This window comes from Lissotriton vulgaris, chromosome 12, assembly GCF_964263255.1.
Source record: "Lissotriton vulgaris chromosome 12, aLisVul1.2, whole genome shotgun sequence".
Classification (NCBI taxonomy): domain Eukaryota; kingdom Metazoa; phylum Chordata; class Amphibia; order Caudata; family Salamandridae; genus Lissotriton; species Lissotriton vulgaris.
The window spans coordinates 568,779,493-568,803,437 of NC_141700.1; the positions used below are offsets into that span (position 1 = coordinate 568,779,493).

At 51.8% G+C, this 23,945-nt stretch overlaps 1 protein-coding gene across 1 annotated transcript in view; it reads left to right on the forward strand.

Annotated features, from left to right (window-relative positions):
• LOC147677759 (uncharacterized) overlaps positions 1–23,945 on the forward strand; it is a 774,570-nt gene that overhangs the window by 413,478 nt on the left and 337,147 nt on the right. The gene's annotated exons all lie outside the window — the stretch shown is intronic.

Sequence of the window (23,945 nt, forward strand, 5' to 3'; positions counted from 1 at the left end):
TGAGGGAGTGTTTGAGTGTTTGCGGGAGTGTTTGAGTGTTTGCGGGAGTGTTTGCGGGAGTTTTTGAGTGTTTGCGGGAGTGTTTGAGTGTTTGAGTGTTTGCGGGAGTGTTTGAGTGTTTGAGTGTTTGCATGTTTGCGGGAGTGTTTGCGGGAGTGTTTGCGTGTTTGCGGGAGTGTTTGAGTGTTTGCGGGAGTGTTTGAGTGTTTGCGGGAGTGTTTGAGTGTTTGCGGGAGTGTTTGCGGGAGTGTTTGAGTGTTTGCGTGTTTGCGGGAGTGTTTGAGTGTTTGCGGGAGTGTTTGAGTGTTTGAGTGTTTGAGTGTTTGCGGGAGTGTTTGAGTGTTTGCGGGAGTGTTTGAGTGTTTGCGTGTTTGCGGGAGTGTTTGAGTGTTTGCGGGAGTGTTTGCGGGAGTGTTTGAGTGTTTGCGTGAGTGTTTGCGGGAGTGTTTGAGTGTTTGCGTGTTTGTGGGAGTGTTTGCGGGAGTGTTTGCGTGTTTGCGGGAGTGTTTGCGGGAGTGTTTGCGGGAGTGTTTGAGTGTTTGCGGGAGTGTTTGCGGGAGTGTTTGCGGGAGTGTCTGCGGGAGTGTTTGAGTGTTTGCGTGTTTGTGGGAGTGTTTGCGGGAGTGTTTGCGGGAGTGTTTGCGGGAGTGTTTGCGGGAGTGTTTGCGGGAGTGTTTGCGGGAGTGTTTGCGTGTTTGCGGGAGTGTTTGCGGGAGTGTTTGCGGGAGTGTTTGCGGGAGTGTTTGAGTGTTTGCGGGAGTGTTTGCGGGAGTGTTTGAGTGTTTGCGGGAGTGTTTGCGGGAGTGTTTGAGTGTTTGCGGGAGTGTTTGCGGGAGTGTTTGCGTGTTTGCGGGAGTGTTTGCGGGAGTGTTTGCGGGAGTGTTTGCGGGAGTGTTTGCGGGAGTGTTTGAGTGTTTGCGTGTTTGCGGGAGTGTTTGCGGGAGTGTTTGCGGGAGTGTTTGCGGGAGTGTTTGCGGGAGTGTTTGAGTGTTTGCGTGTTTGCGGGAGTGTTTGCGGGAGTGTTTGAGTGTTTGCGGGAGTGTTTGCGGCAGTGTTTGAGTGTTTGCGTGTTTGCGGGAGTGTTTGAATGTTTGCGGGAGTGTTCGAGTGTTTGCGGGAGTGTTTGAGTGTTTGCGGGAGTGTTTGCGGGAGTGTTTGAGTGTTTGCGGGAGTGTTTGCGTGTTTGCGGGAGTGTTTGAGTGTTTGCGTGTTTGCGGGAGTGTTTGCGGGAGTGTTTGAGTGTTTGCGGGAGTGTTTGAGTGTTTGCGGGAGTGTTTGAGTGTTTGCGGGAGTGTTTGAGGGAGTGTTTGAGTGTTTGCGGGAGTGTTTGAATGTTTGCGTGTTTGCGGGAGTGTTTGCGGGAGTGTTTGAGTGTTTGAGTGTTTGCGTGTTTGAGGGAGTGTTTGCGGGAGTGTTTGAGTGTTTGCGGGAGTGTTTGAGTGTTTGCGGGAGTGTTTGCGGGAGTGTTTGCGGGAGTGTTTGCGGGAGTGTTTGAGTGTTTGCGGGAGTGTTTGAGTGTTTGCGGGAGTGTTTGAGTGTTTGCGGGAGTGTTTGCGGGAGTGTTTGCGGGAGTGTTTGCGGGAGTGTTTGAGTGTTTGCGGGAGTGTTTGAGTGTTTGCTGGGAGTGTTTGCGGGAGTGTTTGCGGGAGTGTTTGCGGGAGTGTTTGCGGGAGTGTTTGAGTGTTTGCGGGAGTGTTTGAGTGTTTGCGGGAGTGTTTGCAGGAGTGTTTGAGTGTTTGCGGGAGTGTTTGCGGGAGTGTTTGCGGGAGTGTTTGCGGGAGTGTTTGCGGGAGTGTTTGAGTGTTTGCGGGAGTGTTTGAGTGTTTGCGTGTTTGCGGGAGTGTTTGAGTGTTTGAGTGTTTGAGTGTTTGCGGGAGTGTTTGCGGGAGTGTTTGCGGGAGTGTTTGCGGGAGTGTTTGCGGGAGTGTTTGCGGGAGTGTTTGCGGGAGTGTTTGCGGGAGTGTTTGCGGGAGTGTTTGAGTGTTTGAATGTTTGAGTGTTTGCGGGAGTGTTTGCGGGAGTGTTTGCGGGAGTGTTTGAGTGTTTGCGGGAGTGTTTGAGTGTTTGCGTGTTTGCGGGAGTGTTTGAGTGTTTGCGGGAGTGTTTGCGGGAGTGTTTGAGTGTTTGTGTGTTTGCGGGAGTGTTTGAGTGTTTGAGTGTTTGCGTGTTTGCGGGAGTGTTTGAGTGTTTGCGTGTTTGCAGGAGTGTTTGCGGGAGTGTTTGAGTGTTTGCGGGAGTGTTTGCGGGAGTGTTTGAGTGTTTGCGGGAGTGTTTGGGTGTTTGCGTGTTTGCGGGAGTGTTTGCGGGAGTGTTTGAGTGTTTGCGGGAGTGTTTGCGGGAGTGTTTGAGTGTTTGAGTGTTTGCGTGTTTGCGGAAGTGTTTGAGTGTTTGCGGGAGTGTTTGAGTGTTTGCGGGAGTGTTTGAGTGTTTGCGGGAGTGTTTAAGTGTTTGCGGGAGTGTTTAAGTGTTTGCGGGAGTGTTTTGCGGGAGTGTTTGAGTGTTTGAGTGTTTGCGGGAGTGTTTGCGGGAGTGTTTGCGGGCGTGTTTGCGGGAGTGTTTGAGTGTTTGCGTGTTTGCGGGAGTGTTTGAGTGTTTGAGTGAGTGTTTGCGGGAGTGTTTGCGGGAGTGTTTGCGGGAGTGTTTGCGGGAGTGTTTGAGTGTTTGCGGGAGTGTTTGCGGGAGTGTTTGAGTGTTTGCGTGTTTGCGGGAGTGTTTGAGTGTTTGAGTGAGTGTTTGCGGGAGTGTTTGCGGGAGTGTTTGCGGGAGTGTTTGCGGGAGTGTTTGAGTGTTTGCGGGAGTGTTTGAGTGTTTGCGGGAGTGTTTGAGTGTTTGCGGGAGTGTTTGAGTGTTTGCGTGTTTGCGGGAGTGTTTGAGTGTTTGAGTGTTTGCGGGAGTGTTTGCGTGTTTGAGTGTTTGCGTGTTTGCGTGTTTGAGTGTTTGCGGGAGTGTTTGCGGGAGTGTTTGCGGGAGTGTTTGCGTGTTTGCGGGAGTGTTTGCGTGTTTGCGGGAGTGTTTGAGTGTTTGCGGGAGTGTTTGCGGGAGTGTTTGCGTGTTTGCGGGAGTGTTTGCGGGAGTGTTTGCAGGAGTGTTTGCAGGAGTGTTTGCGGGAGTGTTTGCGGGAGTGTTTGCGGGAGTGTTTGAGTGTTTGAGTGTTTGCGGGAGTGTTTGCGGGAGTGTTTGAGTGTTTGCGGGAGTGTTTGCGGGAGTGTTTGCGGGAGTGTTTGAGTGTTTGCGGGAGTGTTTGAGTGTTTGCGGGAGTGTTTGCGGGAGTGTTTGAGTGTTTGCGGGAGTGTTTGCGGGAGTGTTTGCGGGAGTGTTTGCGGGAGTGTTTGCGGGAGTGTTTGCGGGAGTGTTTGCGGGAGTGTTTGCGGGAGTGTTAGAGTGTTTGAGTGTTTGCGGGAGTGTTTGCTGGAGTGTTTGCGGGAGTGTTTGCGGGAGTGTTTGAGTGTTTGCGGGAGTGTTTGAGTGTTTGCGGGAGTGTTTGCGGGAGTGTTTGTGGGAGTGTTTGCGGGAGTGTTTGCGGGAGTGTTTGCGGGAGTGTTTGAGTGTTTGCGGGAGTGTTTGAGTGTTTGCGGGAGTGTTTGCAGGAGTGTTTGAGTGTTTGCGGGAGTGTTTGCGGGAGTGTTTGCGGGAGTGTTTGAGTGTTTGCGGGAGTGTTTGAGTGTTTGCGGGAGTGTTTGAGTGTTTGAGTGTTTGAGTGTTTGCGGGAGTGTTTGCGGGAGTGTTTGCGGGAGTGTTTGCGGGAGTGTTTGCGGGAGTGTTTGCGGGAGTGTTTGCGGGAGTGTTTGAGTGTTTGAATGTTTGAGTGTTTGCGGGAGTGTTTGCGGGAGTGTTTGCGGGATTGTTTGAGTGTTTGCGGGAGTGTTTGAGTGTTTGCGTGTTTGCGGGAGTGTTTGAGTGTTTGCGGGAGTGTTTGCGGGAGTGTTTGAGTGTTTGTGTGTTTGCGGGAGTGTTTGAGTGTTTGAGTGTTTGCGTGTTTGCGGGAGTGTTTGAGTGTTTGCGTGTTTGCAGGAGTGTTTGCGGGAGTGTTTGAGTGTTTGCGGGAGTGTTTGAGTGTTTGCGGGAGTGTTTGAGTGTTTGCGGGAGTGTTTGGGTGTTTGCGTGTTTGCGGGAGTGTTTGCGGGAGTGTTTGAGTGTTTGCAGGAGTGTTTGCAGGAGTGTTTGAGTGTTTGAGTGTTTGCGTGTTTGCGGGAGTGTTTGAGTGTTTGCGGAAGTGTTTGAGTGTTTGCAGGAGTGTTTGAGTGTTTGCGGGAGTGTTTGAGTGTTTGCGGGAGTGTTTGAGTGTTTGCGGGAGTGTTTAAGTGTTTGCGGGAGTGTTTTGCGGGAGTGTTTGAGTGTTTGAGTGTTTGCGGGAGTGTTTGCGGGAGTGTTTGCGGGAGTGTTTGCGGGAGTGTTTGCAGGAGTGTTTGCGGGAGTGTTTGCGGGAGTGTTTGCGGGAGTGTTTGCGGGAGTGTTTGAGTGTTTGAGTGTTTGCGGGAGTGTTTGCGGGAGTGTTTGAGTGTTTGCGGGAGTGTTTGCGGGAGTGTTTGAGTGTTTGCGGGAGTGTTTGCGGGAGTGTTTGCGGGAGTGTTTGAGTGTTTGCGGGAGTGTTTGAGTGTTTGCGGGAGTGTTTGCGGGAGTGTTTGAGTGTTTGCGGGAGTGTTTGCGGGAGTGTTTGCGGGAGTGTTTGCGGGAGTGTTTGCGGGAGTGTTTGAGTGTTTGCGTGTTTGCGGGAGTGTTTGAGTGTTTGAGTGTTTGAGTGTTTGAGTGTGGGAGTGTTTGCGGGAGTGTTTGCGGGAGTGTTTGCGGGAGTGTTTGCGGGAGTGTTTGCGGGAGTGTTTGCGGGAGTGTTTGCGGGAGTGTTTGCGGGAGTGTTTGCGGGAGTGTTTGCGGGAGTGTTTGCGGGAGTGTTTGAGTGTTTGCGGGAGTGTTTGAGTGTTTGCGGGAGTGTTTGAGTGTTTGCGGGAGTGTTTGCGGGAGTGTTTGAGTGTTTGCGGGAGTGTTTGCGGGAGTGTTTGCGGGAGTGTTTGCGGGAGTGTTTGCGGGAGTGTTTGCGGGAGTGTTTGAGTGTTTGCGTGTTTGCGGGAGTGTTTGCGGGAGTGTTTGAGTGTTTGCGGGAGTGTTTGCGGGAGTGTTTGCGGGAGTGTTTGCGGGAGTGTTTGCGGGAGTGTTTGAGTGTTTGCGTGTTTGCGGGAGTGTTTGAGTGTTTGAGTGTTTGAGTGTTTGAGTGTTTGCGGGAGTGTTTGAGTGTTTGCGGGAGTGTTTGAGTGTTTGCGGGAGTGTTTGAGTGTTTGCGGGAGTGTTTGAGTGTTTGCGGGAGTGTTTGAGTGTTTGCGGGAGTGTTTGCGGGAGTGTTTGCGGGAGTGTTTGCGGGAGTGTTTGCAGGAGTGTTTGCGGGAGTATTTGAGTGTTTGCGGGAGTGTTTGCGGGAGTGTTTGAGTGTTTGCGGGAGTGTTTGCGGGAGTGTTTGCGGGAGTGTTTGAGTGTTTGCGGGAGTGTTTGAGTGTTTGCGGGAGTGTTTGCGGGAGTGTTTGAGTGTTTGCGGGAGTGTTTGCGGGAGTGTTTGCGGGAGTGTTTTCGGGAGTGTTTGCGGGAGTGTTTGCGGGAGTGTTTGAGTGTTTGAATGTTTGAGTGTTTGCGGGAGTGTTTGAGTGTTTGCGGGAGTGTTTGAGTGTTTGCGGGAGTGTTTGAGTGTTTGCGGGAGTGTTTGTGTGTTTGCGGGAGTGTTTGAGTGTTTGAGTGTTTGCGTGTTTGCGGGAGTGTTTGAGTGTTTGCGTGTTTGCAGGAGTGTTTGCGGGAGTGTTTGAGTGTTTGCGGGAGTGTTTGCGGGAGTGTTTGAGTGTTTGCGGGAGTGTTTGGGTGTTTGCGTGTTTGCGGGAGTGTTTGCGGGAGTGTTTGAGTGTTTGCGGGAGTGTTTGCGGGAGTGTTTGAGTGTTTGAGTGTTTGAGTGTTTGCGGAAGTGTTTGAGTGTTTGCGGGAGTGTTTGAGTGTTTGCGGGAGTGTTTGAGTGTTTGCGGGAGTGTTTGAGTGTTTGCGGGAGTGTTTAAGTGTTTGCGGGAGTGTTTAAGTGTTTGCGGGAGTGTTTTGCGGGAGTGTTTGAGTGTTTGAGTGTTTGCGGGAGTGTTTGCGGGAGTGTTTGCGGGAGTGTTTGCGGGAGTGTTTGCGGGAGTGTTTGAGTGTTTGCGTGTTTGCGGGAGTGTTTGAGTGTTTGAGTGTTTGAGTGAGTGTTTGCGGGAGTGTTTGCGGGAGTGTTTGCGGGAGTGTTTGCGGGAGTGTTTGCGGGAGTGTTTGAGTGTTTGCGGGAGTGTTTGAGTGTTTGCGGGAGTGTTTGAGTGTTTGCGGGAGTGTTTGAGTGTTTGCGTGTTTGCGGGAGTGTTTGAGTGTTTGCGTGTTTGCGGGAGTGTTTGAGTGTTTGCGGGAGTGTTTGCGTGTTTGAGTGTTTGCGTGTTTGCGTGTTTGAGTGTTTGAGTGTTTGCGGGAGTGTTTGCGGGAGTGTTTGCGTGTTTGCGGGAGTGTTTGCGTGTTTGCGGGAGTGTTTGAGTGTTTGCGGGAGTGTTTGCGGGAGTGTTTGCGTGTTTGCGGGAGTGTTTGCGGGAGTGTTTGCAGGAGTGTTTGCAGGAGTGTTTGCGGGAGTGTTTGCGGGAGTGTTTGCGGGAGTGTTTGAGTGTTTGAGTGTTTGCGGGAGTGTTTGAGTGTTTGCGGGAGTGTTTGAGTGTTTGCGTGTTTGCGGGAGTGTTTGAGTGTTTGAGTGTTTGCGGGAGTGTTTGCGGGAGTGTTTGAGTGTTTGAGTGTTTGCGGGAGTGTTTGCGGGAGTGTTTGAGTGTTTGCGGGAGTGTTTGCGTGTTTGCGGGAGTGTTTGAGTGTTTGCGGGAGTGTTTGCGGGAGTGTTTGCGTGTTTGCGGGAGTGTTTGCGGGAGTGTTTGCAGGAGTGTTTGCGGGAGTGTTTGCGGGAGTGTTTGCGTGTTTGCGGGAGTGTTTGAGTGTTTGCGGGAGTGTTTGAGTGTTTGCGGGAGTGTTTGAGTGTTTGCGGGAGTGTTTGCGGGAGTGTTTGAGTGTTTGCGGGAGTGTTTGCGGGAGTGTTTGAGTGTTTGCGGGAGTGTTTGAGTGTTTGAGTGTTTGAGTGTTTGAGTGTTTGCGGGAGTGTTTGAGTGTTTGAGTGTTTGAGTGTTTGCGGGAGTGTTTGCGGGAGTGTTTGAGTGTTTGCGTGTTTGCGGGAGTGTTTGAGTGTTTGCGGGAGTGTTTGCGGGAGTGTTTGAGTGTTTGAGTGTTTGCGGGAGTGTTTGAGTGTTTGAGTGTTTGCGGGAGTGTTTGCGGGAGTGTTTGAGTGTTTGAGTGTTTGAGTGTTTGCAGGAGTGTTTGAGTGTTTGAGGGAGTGTTTGAGTGTTTGAGTGTTTGCGGGAGTGTTTGCGGGAGTGTTTGAGTGTTTGCGGGAGTGTTTGCGGGAGTGTTTGAGTGTTTGCGGGAGTGTTTGCGGGAGTGTTTGAGTGTTTGCGGGAGTGTTTGCGGGAGTGTTTGAGTGTTTGCGTGTTTGCGGGAGTGTTTGCGGGAGTGTTTGAGTGTTTGAGTGTTTGCGTGTTTGCAGGAGTGTTTGCGGGAGTGTTTGAGTGTTTGCGGGAGTGTTTGCGGGAGTGTTTGAGTGTTTGCGGGAGTGTTAGCGGGAGTGTTTGAGTGTTTGCGGGAGTGTTTGAGTGTTTGCGGGAGTGTTTGCGGGAGTGTTTGCGGGAGTGTTTGCGTGAGTGTTTGCGGGAGTGTTTGCGGGAGTGTTTGCGGGAGTGTTTGAGTGTTTGAGTGAGTGTTTGCGGGAGTGTTTGCGGGAGTGTTTGCGGGAGTGTTTGCGGGAGTGTTTGCGGGAGTGTTTGAGTGTTTGCGGGAGTGTTTGAGTGTTTGCGTGTTTGCGGGAGTGTTTGAGTGTTTGCGTGTTTGCGGGAGTGTTTGAGTGTTTGCGGGAGTGTTTGCGTGTTTGAGTGTTTGCGTGTTTGAGTGTTAGCGGGAGTGTTTGCGGGAGTGTTTGCGGGAGTGTTTGTGGGAGTGTTTGCGTGTTTGCGGGAGTGTTTGCGTGTTTGCGGGAGTGTTTGCGGGAGTGTTTGCGTGTTTGCGGGAGTGTTTGCGGGAGTGTTTGCGGGAGTGTTTGCGGGAGTGTTTGCGGGAGTGTTTGCGGGAGTGTTTGCGGGAGTGTTTGCGGGAGTGTTTGAGTGTTTGCGGGAGTGTTTGCGGGAGTGTTTGAGTGTTTGCGGGAGTGTTTGCGGGAGTGTTTGCGGGAGTGTTTGAGTGTTTGCGGGAGTGTTTGCGGGAGTGTTTGCGGGAGTGTTTGAGTGTTTGCGTGTTTGCGGGAGTGTTTGCGGGAGTGTTTGAGTGTTTGCGGGAGTGTTTGCGGGAGTGTTTGAGTGTTTGCGGGAGTGTTTGCGGGAGTGTTTGAGTGTTTGCGGGAGTGTTTGAGTGTTTGCGGGAGTGTTTGAGTGTTTGAGTGTTTGCGGGAGTGTTTGAGTGTTTGAGTGTTTGCGGGAGTGTTTGCGGGAGTGTTTGCGGGAGTGTTTGCGGGAGTGTTTGAGTGTTTGAGTTTTTTAGTGTTTGAGTGTTTGAGTGTTTGCGGGAGTGTTTGAGTGTTTGCGGGAGTGTTTGAGTGTTTGCGGGAGTGTTTGAGTGTTTGCGGGAGTGTTTGAGTGTTTGCGTGTTTGCGGGAGTGTTTGAGTGTTTGCGTGTTTGCGGGAGTGTTTGAGTGTTTGCGGGAGTGTTTGCGGGAGTGTTTGAGTGTTTGCGTGTTTGTGGGAGTGTTTGAGTGTTTGCGGGAGTGTTTGAGTGTTTGCGGGAGTGTTTAAGTGTTTGCGGGAGTGTTTGCGGGAGTGTTTGCGGGAGTGTTTGCGGGAGTGTTTGCGGGAGTGTTTGAGTGTTTGCGTGTTTGCGGGAGTGTTTGAGTGTTTGAGTGAGTGTTTGCGGGAGTGTTTGCGGGAGTGTTTGCGGGAGTGTTTGCGGGAGTGTTTGCGGGAGTGTTTGAGTGTTTGCGGGAGTGTTTGAGTGTTTGCAGGAGTGTTTGAGTGTTTGCGTGTTTGCGGGAGTGTTTGAGTGTTTGCGTGTTTGCGGGAGTGTTTGAGTGTTTGCGTGTTTGCGGGAGTGTTTGAGTGTTTGCGGGAGTGTTTGCGTGTTTGAGTGTTTGCGTGTTTGCGTGTTTGAGTGTTTGCGGGAGTGTTTGCGGGAGTGTTTGCGTGTTTGCGGGAGTGTTTGCGTGTTTGCGGGAGTGTTTGAGTGTTTGCGGAAGTGTTTGCGGGAGTGTTTGCGTGTTTGCGGGAGTGTTTGCGGGAGTGTTTGCGGGAGTGTTTGCGGGAGTGTTTGAGTGTTTGAGTGTTTGCGGGAGTGTTTGCGGGAGTGTTTGAGTGTTTGCGGGAGTGTTTGAGTGTTTGTGTGTTTGCGGGAATGTTTGCGGGAGTGTTTGCGGGAGTGTTTGCGGGAGTGTTTGAGTGTTTGCGGGAGTGTTTGCGGGAGTGTTTGAGTGTTTGCGGGAGTGTTTGCGGGAGTGTTTGAGTGTTTGCGGGAGTGTTTGCGGGAGTGTTTGAGTGTTTGCGTGTTTGCGGGAGTGTTTGCGGGAGTGTTTGAGTGTTTGAGTGTTTGCGTGTTTGCAGGAGTGTTTGCGGGAGTGTTTGAGTGTTTGCGGGAGTGTTTGCGGGAGTGTTTGAGTGTTTGCGGGAGTGTTAGCGGGAGTGTTTGAGTGTTTGCGGGAGTGTTTGAGTGTTTGCGGGAGTGTTTGCGGGAGTGTTTGCGGGAGTGTTTGCGGGAGTGTTTGCGTGAGTGTTTGCGGGAGTGTTTGCGGGAGTGTTTGAGTGTTTGAGTGAGTGTTTGCGGGAGTGTTTGCGGGAGTGTTTGCGGGAGTGTTTGCGGGAGTGTTTGCGGGAGTGTTTGAGTGTTTGCGGGAGTGTTTGAGTGTTTGCGTGTTTGCGGGAGTGTTTGAGTGTTTGCGTGTTTGCGGGAGTGTTTGAGTGTTTGCGGGAGTGTTTGCGTGTTTGAGTGTTTGCGTGTTTGAGTGTTAGCGGGAGTGTTTGCGGGAGTGTTTGCGGGAGTGTTTGTGGGAGTGTTTGCGTGTTTGCGGGAGTGTTTGCGTGTTTGCGGGAGTGTTTGCGGGAGTGTTTGCGTGTTTGCGGGAGTGTTTGCGGGAGTGTTTGCAGGAGTGTTTGCGGGAGTGTTTGCGGGAGTGTTTGCGGGAGTGTTTGCGGGAGTGTTTGCGGGAGTGTTTGCGGGAGTGTTTGAGTGTTTGCGGGAGTGTTTGCGGGAGTGTTTGAGTGTTTGCGGGAGTGTTTGCGGGAGTGTTTGCGGGAGTGTTTGAGTGTTTGCGGGAGTGTTTGCGGGAGTGTTTGCGGGAGTGTTTGAGTGTTTGCGTGTTTGCGGGAGTGTTTGAGTGTTTGCGGGAGTGTTTGCGGGAGTGTTTGAGTGTTTGCGGGAGTGTTTGCGGGAGTGTTTGAGTGTTTGCGGGAGTGTTTGCGGGAGTGTTTGAGTGTTTGCGGGAGTGTTTGAGTGTTTGCGGGAGTGTTTGAGTGTTTGAGTGTTTGCGGGAGTGTTTGAGTGTTTGAGTGTTTGCGGGAGTGTTTGCGGGAGTGTTTGCGGGAGTGTTTGCGGGAGTGTTTGAGTGTTTGAGTTTTTTAGTGTTTGAGTGTTTGAGTGTTTGCGGGAGTGTTTGAGTGTTTGCGGGAGTGTTTGAGTGTTTGCGGGAGTGTTTGAGTGTTTGCGGGAGTGTTTGAGTGTTTGCGTGTTTGCGGGAGTGTTTGAGTGTTTGCGTGTTTGCGGGAGTGTTTGAGTGTTTGCGGGAGTGTTTGCGGGAGTGTTTGAGTGTTTGCGTGTTTGTGGGAGTGTTTGAGTGTTTGCGGGAGTGTTTGAGTGTTTGCGGGAGTGTTTAAGTGTTTGCGGGAGTGTTTGCGGGAGTGTTTGCGGGAGTGTTTGCGGGAGTGTTTGCGGGAGTGTTTGAGTGTTTGCGTGTTTGCGGGAGTGTTTGAGTGTTTGAGTGAGTGTTTGCGGGAGTGTTTGCGGGAGTGTTTGCGGGAGTGTTTGCGGGAGTGTTTGCGGGAGTGTTTGAGTGTTTGCGGGAGTGTTTGAGTGTTTGCAGGAGTGTTTGAGTGTTTGCGTGTTTGCGGGAGTGTTTGAGTGTTTGCGTGTTTGCGGGAGTGTTTGAGTGTTTGCGTGTTTGCGGGAGTGTTTGAGTGTTTGCGGGAGTGTTTGCGTGTTTGAGTGTTTGCGTGTTTGAGTGTTTGCGGGAGTGTTTGCGGGAGTGTTTGCGTGTTTGCGGGAGTGTTTGCGTGTTTGCGGGAGTGTTTGAGTGTTTGCGGGAGTGTTTGCGGGAGTGTTTGCGTGTTTGCGGGAGTGTTTGTGGGAGTGTTTGCGGGAGTGTTTGCGGGAGTGTTTGAGTGTTTGAGTGTTTGCGGGAGTGTTTGCGGGAGTGTTTGAGTGTTTGCGGGAGTGTTTGAGTGTTTGTGTGTTTGCGGGAATGTTTGCGGGAGTGTTTGCGGGAGTGTTTGCGGGAGTGTTTGAGTGTTTGCGGGAGTGTTTGAGTGTTTGCGGGAGTGTTTGAGTGTTTGCGGGAGTGTTTGAGTGTTTGCGGGAGTGTTTAAGTGTTTGCGGGAGTGTTTTGCGGGAGTGTTTGAGTGTTTGAGTGTTTGCGGGAGTGTTTGCGGGAGTGTTTGCGGGAGTGTTTGCGGGAGTGTTTGCAGGAGTGTTTGCGGGAGTGTTTGCGGGAGTGTTTGCGGGAGTGTTTGCGGGAGTGTTTGAGTGTTTGAGTGTTTGCGGGAGTGTTTGCGGGAGTGTTTGAGTGTTTGCGGGAGTGTTTGCGGGAGTGTTTGAGTGTTTGCGGGAGTGTTTGCGGGAGTGTTTGCGGGAGTGTTTGAGTGTTTGCGGGAGTGTTTGAGTGTTTGCGGGAGTGTTTGCGGGAGTGTTTGAGTGTTTGCGGGAGTGTTTGCGGGAGTGTTTGCGGGAGTGTTTGCGGGAGTGTTTGCGGGAGTGTTTGCGGGAGTGTTTGAGTGTTTGCGTGTTTGCGGGAGTGTTTGAGTGTTTGAGTGTTTGAGTGTTTGAGTGTGGGAGTGTTTGCGGGAGTGTTTGCGGGAGTGTTTGCGGGAGTGTTTGCGGGAGTGTTTGCGGGAGTGTTTGCGGGAGTGTTTGCGGGAGTGTTTGCGGGAGTGTTTGCGGGAGTGTTTGCGGGAGTGTTTGCGGGAGTGTTTGAGTGTTTGCGGGAGTGTTTGAGTGTTTGCGGGAGTGTTTGAGTGTTTGCGGGAGTGTTTGCGGGAGTGTTTGAGTGTTTGCGGGAGTGTTTGCGGGAGTGTTTGCGGGAGTGTTTGCGGGAGTGTTTGCGGGAGTGTTTGCGGGAGTGTTTGAGTGTTTGCGTGTTTGCGGGAGTGTTTGCGGGAGTGTTTGAGTGTTTGCGGGAGTGTTTGCGGGAGTGTTTGCGGGAGTGTTTGCGGGAGTGTTTGCGGGAGTGTTTGAGTGTTTGCGTGTTTGCGGGAGTGTTTGAGTGTTTGAGTGTTTGAGTGTTTGAGTGTTTGAGTGTTTGCAGGAGTGTTTGCGGGAGTATTTGAGTGTTTGCGGGAGTGTTTGCGGGAGTGTTTGAGTGTTTGCGGGAGTGTTTGCGGGAGTGTTTGCGGGAGTGTTTGAGTGTTTGCGGGAGTGTTTGAGTGTTTGCGGGAGTGTTTGCGGGAGTGTTTGAGTGTTTGCGGGAGTGTTTGCGGGAGTGTTTGCGGGAGTGTTTTCGGGAGTGTTTGCGGGAGTGTTTGCGGGAGTGTTTGAGTGTTTGAATGTTTGAGTGTTTGCGGGAGTGTTTGAGTGTTTGCGGGAGTGTTTGAGTGTTTGCGGGAGTGTTTGAGTGTTTGCGGGAGTGTTTGTGTGTTTGCGGGAGTGTTTGAGTGTTTGAGTGTTTGCGTGTTTGCGGGAGTGTTTGAGTGTTTGCGTGTTTGCAGGAGTGTTTGCGGGAGTGTTTGAGTGTTTGCGGGAGTGTTTGCGGGAGTGTTTGAGTGTTTGCGGGAGTGTTTGGGTGTTTGCGTGTTTGCGGGAGTGTTTGCGGGAGTGTTTGAGTGTTTGCGGGAGTGTTTGCGGGAGTGTTTGAGTGTTTGAGTGTTTGAGTGTTTGCGGAAGTGTTTGAGTGTTTGCGGGAGTGTTTGAGTGTTTGCGGGAGTGTTTGAGTGTTTGCGGGAGTGTTTGAGTGTTTGCGGGAGTGTTTAAGTGTTTGCGGGAGTGTTTAAGTGTTTGCGGGAGTGTTTTGCGGGAGTGTTTGAGTGTTTGAGTGTTTGCGGGAGTGTTTGCGGGAGTGTTTGCGGGAGTGTTTGCGGGAGTGTTTGCGGGAGTGTTTGAGTGTTTGCGTGTTTGCGGGAGTGTTTGAGTGTTTGAGTGTTTGAGTGAGTGTTTGCGGGAGTGTTTGCGGGAGTGTTTGCGGGAGTGTTTGCGGGAGTGTTTGCGGGAGTGTTTGAGTGTTTGCGGGAGTGTTTGAGTGTTTGCGGGAGTGTTTGAGTGTTTGCGGGAGTGTTTGAGTGTTTGCGTGTTTGCGGGAGTGTTTGAGTGTTTGCGTGTTTGCGGGAGTGTTTGAGTGTTTGCGGGAGTGTTTGCGTGTTTGAGTGTTTGCGTGTTTGCGTGTTTGAGTGTTTGAGTGTTTGCGGGAGTGTTTGCGGGAGTGTTTGCGTGTTTGCGGGAGTGTTTGCGTGTTTGCGGGAGTGTTTGAGTGTTTGCGGGAGTGTTTGCGGGAGTGTTTGCGTGTTTGCGGGAGTGTTTGCGGGAGTGTTTGCAGGAGTGTTTGCAGGAGTGTTTGCGGGAGTGTTTGCGGGAGTGTTTGCGGGAGTGTTTGAGTGTTTGAGTGTTTGCGGGAGTGTTTGAGTGTTTGCGGGAGTGTTTGAGTGTTTGCGTGTTTGCGGGAGTGTTTGAGTGTTTGAGTGTTTGCGGGAGTGTTTGCGGGAGTGTTTGAGTGTTTGAGTGTTTGCGGGAGTGTTTGCGGGAGTGTTTGAGTGTTTGCGGGAGTGTTTGCGTGTTTGCGGGAGTGTTTGAGTGTTTGCGGGAGTGTTTGCGGGAGTGTTTGCGTGTTTGCGGGAGTGTTTGCGGGAGTGTTTGCAGGAGTGTTTGCGGGAGTGTTTGCGGGAGTGTTTGCGTGTTTGCGGGAGTGTTTGAGTGTTTGCGGGAGTGTTTGAGTGTTTGCGGGAGTGTTTGAGTGTTTGCGGGAGTGTTTGCGGGAGTGTTTGAGTGTTTGCGGGAGTGTTTGCGGGAGTGTTTGAGTGTTTGCGGGAGTGTTTGAGTGTTTGAGTGTTTGAGTGTTTGAGTGTTTGCGGGAGTGTTTGAGTGTTTGAGTGTTTGAGTGTTTGCGGGAGTGTTTGCGGGAGTGTTTGAGTGTTTGCGTGTTTGCGGGAGTGTTTGAGTGTTTGCGGGAGTGTTTGCGGGAGTGTTTGAGTGTTTGAGTGTTTGCGGGAGTGTTTGCGGGAGTGTTTGAGTGTTTGAGTGTTTGAGTGTTTGCAGGAGTGTTTGAGTGTTTGAGGGAGTGTTTGAGTGTTTGAGTGTTTGCGGGAGTGTTTGCGGGAGTGTTTGAGTGTTTGCGGGAGTGTTTGCGGGAGTGTTTGAGTGTTTGCGGGAGTGTTTGCGGGAGTGTTTGAGTGTTTGCGGGAGTGTTTGCGGGAGTGTTTGAGTGTTTGCGTGTTTGCGGGAGTGTTTGCGGGAGTGTTTGAGTGTTTGAGTGTTTGCGTGTTTGCAGGAGTGTTTGCGGGAGTGTTTGAGTGTTTGCGGGAGTGTTTGCGGGAGTGTTTGAGTGTTTGCGGGAGTGTTAGCGGGAGTGTTTGAGTGTTTGCGGGAGTGTTTGAGTGTTTGCGGGAGTGTTTGCGGGAGTGTTTGCGGGAGTGTTTGCGTGAGTGTTTGCGGGAGTGTTTGCGGGAGTGTTTGCGGGAGTGTTTGAGTGTTTGAGTGAGTGTTTGCGGGAGTGTTTGCGGGAGTGTTTGCGGGAGTGTTTGCGGGAGTGTTTGCGGGAGTGTTTGAGTGTTTGCGGGAGTGTTTGAGTGTTTGCGTGTTTGCGGGAGTGTTTGAGTGTTTGCGTGTTTGCGGGAGTGTTTGAGTGTTTGCGGGAGTGTTTGCGTGTTTGAGTGTTTGCGTGTTTGAGTGTTAGCGGGAGTGTTTGCGGGAGTGTTTGCGGGAGTGTTTGTGGGAGTGTTTGCGTGTTTGCGGGAGTGTTTGCGTGTTTGCGGGAGTGTTTGCGGGAGTGTTTGCGTGTTTGCGGGAGTGTTTGCGGGAGTGTTTGCGGGAGTGTTTGCGGGAGTGTTTGCGGGAGTGTTTGCGGGAGTGTTTGCGGGAGTGTTTGCGGGAGTGTTTGAGTGTTTGCGGGAGTGTTTGCGGGAGTGTTTGAGTGTTTGCGGGAGTGTTTGCGGGAGTGTTTGCGGGAGTGTTTGAGTGTTTGCGGGAGTGTTTGCGGGAGTGTTTGCGGGAGTGTTTGAGTGTTTGCGTGTTTGCGGGAGTGTTTGCGGGAGTGTTTGAGTGTTTGCGGGAGTGTTTGCGGGAGTGTTTGAGTGTTTGCGGGAGTGTTTGCGGGAGTGTTTGAGTGTTTGCGGGAGTGTTTGAGTGTTTGCGGGAGTGTTTGAGTGTTTGAGTGTTTGCGGGAGTGTTTGAGTGTTTGAGTGTTTGCGGGAGTGTTTGCGGGAGTGTTTGCGGGAGTGTTTGCGGGAGTGTTTGAGTGTTTGAGTTTTTTAGTGTTTGAGTGTTTGAGTGTTTGCGGGAGTGTTTGAGTGTTTGCGGGAGTGTTTGAGTGTTTGCGGGAGTGTTTGAGTGTTTGCGGGAGTGTTTGAGTGTTTGCGTGTTTGCGGGAGTGTTTGAGTGTTTGCGTGTTTGCGGGAGTGTTTGAGTGTTTGCGGGAGTGTTTGCGGGAGTGTTTGAGTGTTTGCGTGTTTGTGGGAGTGTTTGAGTGTTTGCGGGAGTGTTTGAGTGTTTGCGGGAGTGTTTAAGTGTTTGCGGGAGTGTTTGCGGGAGTGTTTGCGGGAGTGTTTGCGGGAGTGTTTGCGGGAGTGTTTGAGTGTTTGCGTGTTTGCGGGAGTGTTTGAGTGTTTGAGTGAGTGTTTGCGGGAGTGTTTGCGGGAGTGTTTGCGGGAGTGTTTGCGGGAGTGTTTGCGGGAGTGTTTGAGTGTTTGCGGGAGTGTTTGAGTGTTTGCAGGAGTGTTTGAGTGTTTGCGTGTTTGCGGGAGTGTTTGAGTGTTTGCGTGTTTGCGGGAGTGTTTGAGTGTTTGCGTGTTTGCGGGAGTGTTTGAGTGTTTGCGGGAGTGTTTGCGTGTTTGAGTGTTTGCGTGTTTGCGTGTTTGAGTGTTTGCGGGAGTGTTTGCGGGAGTGTTTGCGTGTTTGCGGGAGTGTTTGCGGGAGTGTTTGCGGGAGTGTTTGAGTGTTTGCGGAAGTGTTTGCGGGAGTGTTTGCGTGTTTGCGGGAGTGTTTGCGGGAGTGTTTGCGGGAGTGTTTGCGGGAGTGTTTGAGTGTTTGAGTGTTTGCGGGAGTGTTTGCGGGAGTGTTTGAGTGTTTGCGGGAGTGTTTGAGTGTTTGTGTGTTTGCGGGAATGTTTGCGGGAGTGTTTGCGGGAGTGTTTGCGGGAGTGTTTGAGTGTTTGCGGGAGTGTTTGCGGGAGTGTTTGAGTGTTTGCGGGAGTGTTTGCGGGAGTGTTTGAGTGTTTGCGGGAGTGTTTGCGGGAGTGTTTGAGTGTTTGCGTGTTTGCGGGAGTGTTTGCGGGAGTGTTTGAGTGTTTGAGTGTTTGCGTGTTTGCAGGAGTGTTTGCGGGAGTGTTTGAGTGTTTGCGGGAGTGTTTGCGGGAGTGTTTGAGTGTTTGCGGGAGTGTTAGCGGGAGTGTTTGAGTGTTTGCGGGAGTGTTTGAGTGTTTGCGGGAGTGTTTGCGGGAGTGTTTGCGGGAGTGTTTGCGGGAGTGTTTGCGGGAGTGTTTGCGGGAGTGTTTGCGGGAGTGTTTGAGTGTTTGAGTGAGTGTTTGCGGGAGTGTTTGCGGGAGTGTTTGCGGGAGTGTTTGCGGGAGTGTTTGCGGGAGTGTTTGAGTGTTTGCGGGAGTGTTTGAGTGTTTGCGTGTTTGCGGGAGTGTTTGAGTGTTTGCGTGTTTGCGGGAGTGTTTGAGTGTTTGCGGGAGTGTTTGCGTGTTTGAGTGTTTGCGTGTTTGAGTGTTAGCGGGAGTGTTTGCGGGAGTGTTTGCGGGAGTGTTTGTGGGAGTGTTTGCGTGTTTGCGGGAGTGTTTGCGTGTTTGCGGGAGTGTTTGCGGGAGTGTTTGCGTGTTTGCGGGAGTGTTTGCGGGAGTGTTTGCAGGAGTGTTTGCGGGAGTGTTTGCGGGAGTGTTTGCGGGAGTGTTTGCGGGAGTGTTTGCGGGAGTGTTTGCGGGAGTGTTTGAGTGTTTGCGGGAGTGTTTGCGGGAGTGTTTGAGTGTTTGCGGGAGTGTTTGCGGGAGTGTTTGCGGGAGTGTTTGAGTGTTTGCGGGAGTGTTTGCGGGAGTGTTTGCGGGAGTGTTTGAGTGTTTGCGTGTTTGCGGGAGTGTTTGAGTGTTTGCGGGAGTGTTTGCGGGAGTGTTTGAGTGTTTGCGGGAGTGTTTGCGGGAGTGTTTGAGTGTTTGCGGGAGTGTTTGCGGGAGTGTTTGAGTGTTTGCGGGAGTGTTTGAGTGTTTGCGGGAGTGTTTGAGTGTTTGAGTGTTTGCGGGAGTGTTTGAGTGTTTGAGTGTTTGCGGGAGTGTTTGCGGGAGTGTTTGCGGGAGTGTTTGCGGGAGTGTTTGAGTGTTTGAGTTTTTTAGTGTTTGAGTGTTTGAGTGTTTGCGGGAGTGTTTGAGTGTTTGCGGGAGTGTTTGAGTGTTTGCGGGAGTGTTTGAGTGTTTGCGGGAGTGTTTGAGTGTTTGCGTGTTTGCGGGAGTGTTTGAGTGTTTGCGTGTTTGCGGGAGTGTTTGAGTGTTTGCGGGAGTGTTTGCGGGAGTGTTTGAGTGTTTGCGTGTTTGTGGGAGTGTTTGAGTGTTTGCGGGAGTGTTTGAGTGTTTGCGGGAGTGTTTAAGTGTTTGCGGGAGTGTTTGCGGGAGTGTTTGCGGGAGTGTTTGCGGGAGTGTTTGCGGGAGTGTTTGAGTGTTTGCGTGTTTGCGGGAGTGTTTGAGTGTTTGAGTGAGTGTTTGCGGGAGTGTTTGCGGGAGTGTTTGCGGGAGTGTTTGCGGGAGTGTTTGAGTGTTTGCGGGAGTGTTTGAGTGTTTGCAGGAGTGTTTGAGTGTTTGCGTGTTTGCGGGAGTGTTTGAGTGTTTGCGTGTTTGCGGGAGTGTTTGAGTGTTTGCGTGTTTGCGGGAGTGTTTGAGTGTTTGCGGGAGTGTTTGCGTGTTTGAGTGTTTGCGTGTTTGCGTGTTTGAGTGTTTGCGGGAGTGTTTGCGGGAGTGTTTGCGTGTTTGCGGGAGTGTTTGCGTGTTTGCGGGAGTGTTTGAGTGTTTGCGGGAGTGTTTGCGGGAGTGTTTGCGTGTTTGCGGGAGTGTTTGCGGGAGTGTTTGCGGGAGTGTTTGCGGGAGTGTTTGAGTGTTTGAGTGTTTGCGGGAGTGTTTGCGGGAGTGTTTGAGTGTTTGCGGGAGTGTTTGAGTGTTTGTGTGTTTGCGGGAATGTTTGCGGGAGTGTTTGCGGGAGTGTTTGCGGGAGTGTTTGAGTGTTTGCGGGAGTGTTTGAGTGTTTGCGGGAGTGTTTGAGTGTTTGCGGGAGTGTTTGCGGGAGTGTTTGAGTGTTTGCGGGAGTGTTTGCGGGAGTGTTTGAGTGTTTGAGTGTTTGCGGGAGTGTTTGCGGGAGTGTTTGAGTGTTTGCGGGAGTGTTTGAGTGTTTGCGTGTTTGCGGGAGTGTTTGAGTGTTTGAGTGTTTGCGGGAGTGTTTGAGTGTTTGAGTGTTTGCGGGAGTGTTTGCGGGAGTGTTTGAGTGTTTGCGGGAGTGTTTGCGGGAGTGTTTGAGTGTTTGCGGGAGTGTTTGAGTGTTTGAGTGTTTGCGGGAGTGTTTGCGGGAGTGTTTGCGTGTTTGCGGGAGTGTTTGCGGGAGTGTTTGCGTGTTTGCGGGAGTGTTTGCGGGAGTGTTTGCAGGAGTGTTTGCAGGAGTGTTTGCGGGAGTGTTTGCGGGAGTGTTTGCGGGAGTGTTTGCGGGAGTGTTTGAGTGTTTGCGGGAGTGTTTGAGTCTTTGCGGGAGTGTTTGAGTCTTTGCGGGAGTGTTTGAGTGTTTGCGGGAGTGTTTGCGGGAGTGTTTGAGTGTTTGCGGGAGTGTTTGAGTGTTTGAGTGTTTGCGGGAGTGTTTGAGTGTTTGAGTGTTTGCGGGAGTGTTTGAGTGTTTGAGTGTTTGAGTGTTTGCGGGAGTGTTTGCGGGAGTGTTTGAGTGTTTGCGGGAGTGTTTGAGTGTTTGCGTGTTTGCGGGAGTGTTTGAGTGTTTGCGGGAGTGTTTGCGGGAGTGTTTGAGTGTTTGAGTGTTTGCGGGAGTGTTTGAGTGTTTGCATGTTTGCGGGAGTGTTTGCGGGAGTGTTTGCGTGTTTGCGGGAGTGTTTGAGTGTTTGCGGGAGTGTTTGCGGGAGTGTTTGAGTGTTTGCGGGAGTGTTTGAGTGTTTGCGTGTTTGCGGGAGTGTTTGCGGGAGTGTTTGAGTGTTTGCGGGAGTGTTTGAGTGTTTGAGTGTTTGAGTGTTTGCGGGAGTGTTTGAGTGTTTGCGGGAGTGTTTGCGTGTTTGCGGGAGTGTTTGAGTGTTTGCGTGTTTGCGGGAGTGTTTGAGTGTTTGCGGGAGTGTTTGCGGGAGTGTTTGCGTGAGTGTTTGCGGGAGTGTTTGAGTGTTTGCGTGTTTGTGGGAGTGTTTGCGGGAGTGTTTGCGTGTTTGCGGGAGTGTTTGCGGGAGTGTTTGCGGGAGTGTTTGAGTGTTTGCGGGAGTGTTTGCGGGAGTGTTTGCGGGAGTGTCTGCGGGAGTGTTTGAGTGTTTGCGTGTTTGTGGGAGTGTTTGCGGGAGTGTTTGCGGGAGTGTTTGCGGGAGTGTTTGCGGGAGTGTTTGAGTGTTTGCGTGTTTGCGGGAGTGTTTGAGTGTTTGCGGGAGTGTTTGCGTGTTTGAGTGTTTGCGTGTTTGAGTGTTTGCGGGAGTGTTTGCGGGAGTGTTTGCGGGAGTGTTTGCGGGAGTGTTTGCGTGTTTGCGGGAGTGTTTGCGTGTTTGCGGGAGTGTTTGCGGGAGTGTTTGCGGGAGTGTTTGCAGGAGTGTTTGCGGGAGTGTTTGCGGGAGTGTTTGCGGGAGTGTTTGAGTGTTTGCGGGAGTGTTTGAGTGTTTGCGGGAGTGTTTGCGGGAGTGTTTGAGTGTTTGCGGGAGTGTTTGCGGGAGTGTTTGCGGGAGTGTTTGAGTGTTTGCGGGAGTGTTTGCGGGAGTGTTTGCGGGAGTGTTTGAGTGTTTGCGTGTTTGCGGGAGTGTTTGAGTGTTTGAGTGTTTGCGGGAGTGTTTGCGGGAGTGTTTGAGTGTTTGCGGGAGTGTTTGCGGGAGTGTTTGAGTGTTTGCGGGAGTGTTTAAGTGTTTGCGGGAGTGTTTGAGTGTTTGAGTGTTTGCGGGAGTGTTTGCGGGAGTGTTTGAGTGTTTGCGGGAGTGTTTGAGTGTTTGTGTGTTTGCGGGAGTGTTTGAGTGTTTGAGTGTTTGCGGGAGTGTTTGAGTGTTTGAGTGTTTGCGGGAGTGTTTGCGGGAGTGTTTGAGTGTTTGCGGGAGTGTTTGCGGGAGTGTTTGTGGGAGTGTTTGCGGGAGTGTTTGAGTGTTTGAGTTTTTTAGTGTTTGAGTGTTTGAGTGTTTGCGGGAGTGTTTGAGTGTTTGCGGGAGTGTTTGAGTGTTTGCGGGAGTGTTTGAGTGTTTGCGTGTTTGCGGGAGTGTTTGAGTGTTTGCGTGTTTGCGGGAGTGTTTGAGTGTTTGCGGGAGTGTTTGCGGGAGTGTTTGAGTGTTTGCGTGTTTGTGGGAGTGTTTGAGTGTTTGCGGGAGTGTTTGAGTGTTTGCGGGAGTGTTTGCGGGAGTGTTTGCGGGAGTGTTTGAGTGTTTGCGTGTTTGCGGGAGTGTTTGAGTGTTTGAGTGTTTGAGTGAGTGTTTGCGGGAGTGTTTGCGGGAGTGTTTGCGGGAGTGTTTGCGGGAGTGTTTGAGTGTTTGCGGGAGTGTTTGAGTGTTTGCGGGAGTGTTTGAGTGTTTGCGTGTTTGCGGGAGTGTTTGAGTGTTTGCGTGTTTGCGGGAGTGTTTGAGTGTTTGCGTGTTTGCGGGAGTGTTTGAGTGTTTGCGGGAGTGTTTGCGTGTTTGAGTGTTTGCGTGTTTGAGTGTTTGCGGGAGTGTTTGCGGGAGTGTTTGCGTGTTTGCGGGAGTGTTTGCGGGAGTGTTTGCGGGAGTGTTTGAGTGTTTGAGTGTTTGCGGGAGTGTTTGCGGGAGTGTTTGAGTGTTTGCGGGAGTGTTTGAGTGTTTGTGTGTTTGCGGGAGTGTTTGCGGGAGTGTTTGCGGGAGTGTTTGCGGGAGTGTTTGAGTGTTTGCGTGTTTGCGGGAGTGTTTGAGTGTTTGAGTGTTTGAGTGAGTGTTTGCGGGAGTGTTTGCGGGAGTGTTTGCGGGAGTGTTTGCGGGAGTGTTTGCGGGAGTGTTTGAGTGTTTGCGGGAGTGTTTGAGTGTTTGCGGGAGTGTTTGAGTGTTTGCGTGTTTGCGGGAGTGTTTGAGTGTTTGCGTGTTTGCGGGAGTGTTTGAGTGTTTGCGGGAGTGTTTGCGTGTTTGAGTGTTTGCGTGTTTGCGTGTTTGAGTGTTTGAGTGTTTGCGGGAGTGTTTGCGTGTTTGCGGGAGTGTTTGCGTGTTTGCGGGAGTGTTTGAGTGTTTGCGGGAGTGTTTGCGGGAGTGTTTGCGTGTTTGCGGGAGTGTTTGCGGGAGTGTTTGCAGGAGTGTTTGCAGGAGTGTTTGAGTGTTTGAGTGTTTGCGGGAGTGTTTGCGGGAGTGTTTGAGTGTTTGCGGGAGTGTTTGAGTGTTTGCGTGTTTGCGGGAGTGTTTGAGTGTTTGAGTGTTTGCGGGAGTGTTTGCGGGAGTGTTTGAGTGTTTGAGTGTTTGCGGGAGTGTTTGCGGGAGTGTTTGAGTGTTTGCGGGAGTGTTTGCGTGTTTGCGGGAGTGTTTGAGTGTTTGCGGGAGTGTTTGCGGGAGTGTTTGCGTGTTTGCGGGAGTGTTTGCGGGAGTGTTTGCAGGAGTGTTTGCGGGAGTGTTTGCGGGAGTGTTTGCGGGAGTGTTTGCGGGAGTGTTTGCGGGAGTGTTTGCGGGAGTGTTTGAGTGTTTGCGGGAGTGTTTGCGGGAGTGTTTGAGTGTTTGCGGGAGTGTTTGCGGGAGTGTTTGAGTGTTTGCGGGAGTGTTTGAGTGTTTGAGTGTTTGAGTGTTTGAGTGTTTGCGGGAGTGTTTGAGTGTTTGAGTGTTTGCGGGAGTGTTTGCGGGAGTGTTTGAGTGTTTGCGTGTTTGCGGGAGTGTTTGAGTGTTTGCGGGAGTGTTTGCGGGAGTGTTTGAGTGTTTGAGTGTTTGCGGGAGTGTTTGAGTGTTTGCGGGAGTGTTTGCGGGAGTGTTTGAGTGTTTGAGTGTTTGCGGGAGTGTTTGAGTGTTTGCGGGAGTGTTTGCGGGAGTGTTTGAGTGTTTGCGGGAGTGTTTGCGGGAGTGTTTGAGTGTTTGAGTGTTTGAGTGTTTGCAGGAGTGTTTGAGTGTTTGAGGGAGTGTTTGAGTGTTTGAGTGTTTGCGGGAGTGTTTGCGGAGTGTTTGAGTGTTTGCGGGAGTGTTTGCGGGAGTGTTTGAGTGTTTGCGGGAGTGTTTGCGGGAGTGTTTGAGTGTTTGCGGGAGTGTTTGAGTGTTTGCGTGTTTGCGGGAGTGTTTGCGGGAGTGTTTGAGTGTTTGAGTGTTTGCAGGAGTGTTTGCGGGAGTGTTTGAGTGTTTGCGGGAGTGTTTGCGGGAGTGTTTGAGTGTTTGCGGGAGTGTTAGCGGGAGTGTTTGAGTGTTTGCGGGAGTGTTTGAGTGTTTGCGGGAGTGTTTGCGGGAGTGTTTGCGGGAGTGTTTGCGTGTTTGCGGGAGTGTTTGCGGGAGTGTTTGCGGGAGTGTTTGAGTGTTTGAGTGAGTGTTTGCGGGAGTGTTTGCGGGAGTGTTTGCGGGAGTGTTTGCGGGAGTGTTTGCGGGAGTGTTTGCGGGAGTGTTTGCGGGAGTGTTTGAGTGTTTGCGTGTTTGCGGGAGTGTTTGAGTGTTTGCGTGTTTGCGGGAGTGTTTGAGTGTTTGCGGGAGTGTTTGCGTGTTTGAGTGTTTGCGTGTTTGAGTGTTAGCGGGAGTGTTTGCGGGAGTGTTTGCGGGAGTGTTTGTGGGAGTGTTTGCGGGAGTGTTTGCGTGTTTGCGGGAGTGTTTGCGTGTTTGCGGGAGTGTTTGCAGGAGTGTTTGCGGGAGTGTTTGCGGGAGTGTTTGCGGGAGTGTTTGCGGGAGTGTTTGCGGGAGTGTTTGCGGGAGTGTTTGCGGGAGTGTTTGCGGGAGTGTTTGAGTGTTTGCGGGAGTGTTTGAGTGTTTGCGGGAGTGTTTGCGGGAGTGTTTGAGTGTTTGCGGGAGTGTTTGCGGGAGTGTTTGCGGGAGTGTTTGAGTGTTTGCGGGAGTGTTTGCGGGAGTGTTTGCGGGAGTGTTTGAGTGTTTGCGTGTTTGCGGGAGTGTTTGAGTGTTTGCGGGAGTGTTTGCGGGAGTGTTTGAGTGTTTGCGGGAGTGTTTGCGGGAGTGTTTGAGTGTTTGCAGGAGTGTTTGCGGGAGTGTTTGAGTGTTTGCGGGAGTGTTTGAGTGTTTGCGGGAGTGTTTGCGGGAGTGTTTGAGTGTTTGAGTGTTTGCGGGAGTGTTTGCGGGAGTGTTTGAGTGTTTGCGGGAGTGTTTGAGTGTTTGTGTGTTTGCGGGAGTGTTTGAGTGTTTGCGGGAGTGTTTGCGGGAGTGTTTGAGTGTTTGCGGGAGTGTTTGAGTCTTTGCGGGAGTGTTTGAGTGTTTGAGTGTTTGCGGGAGTGTTTGCG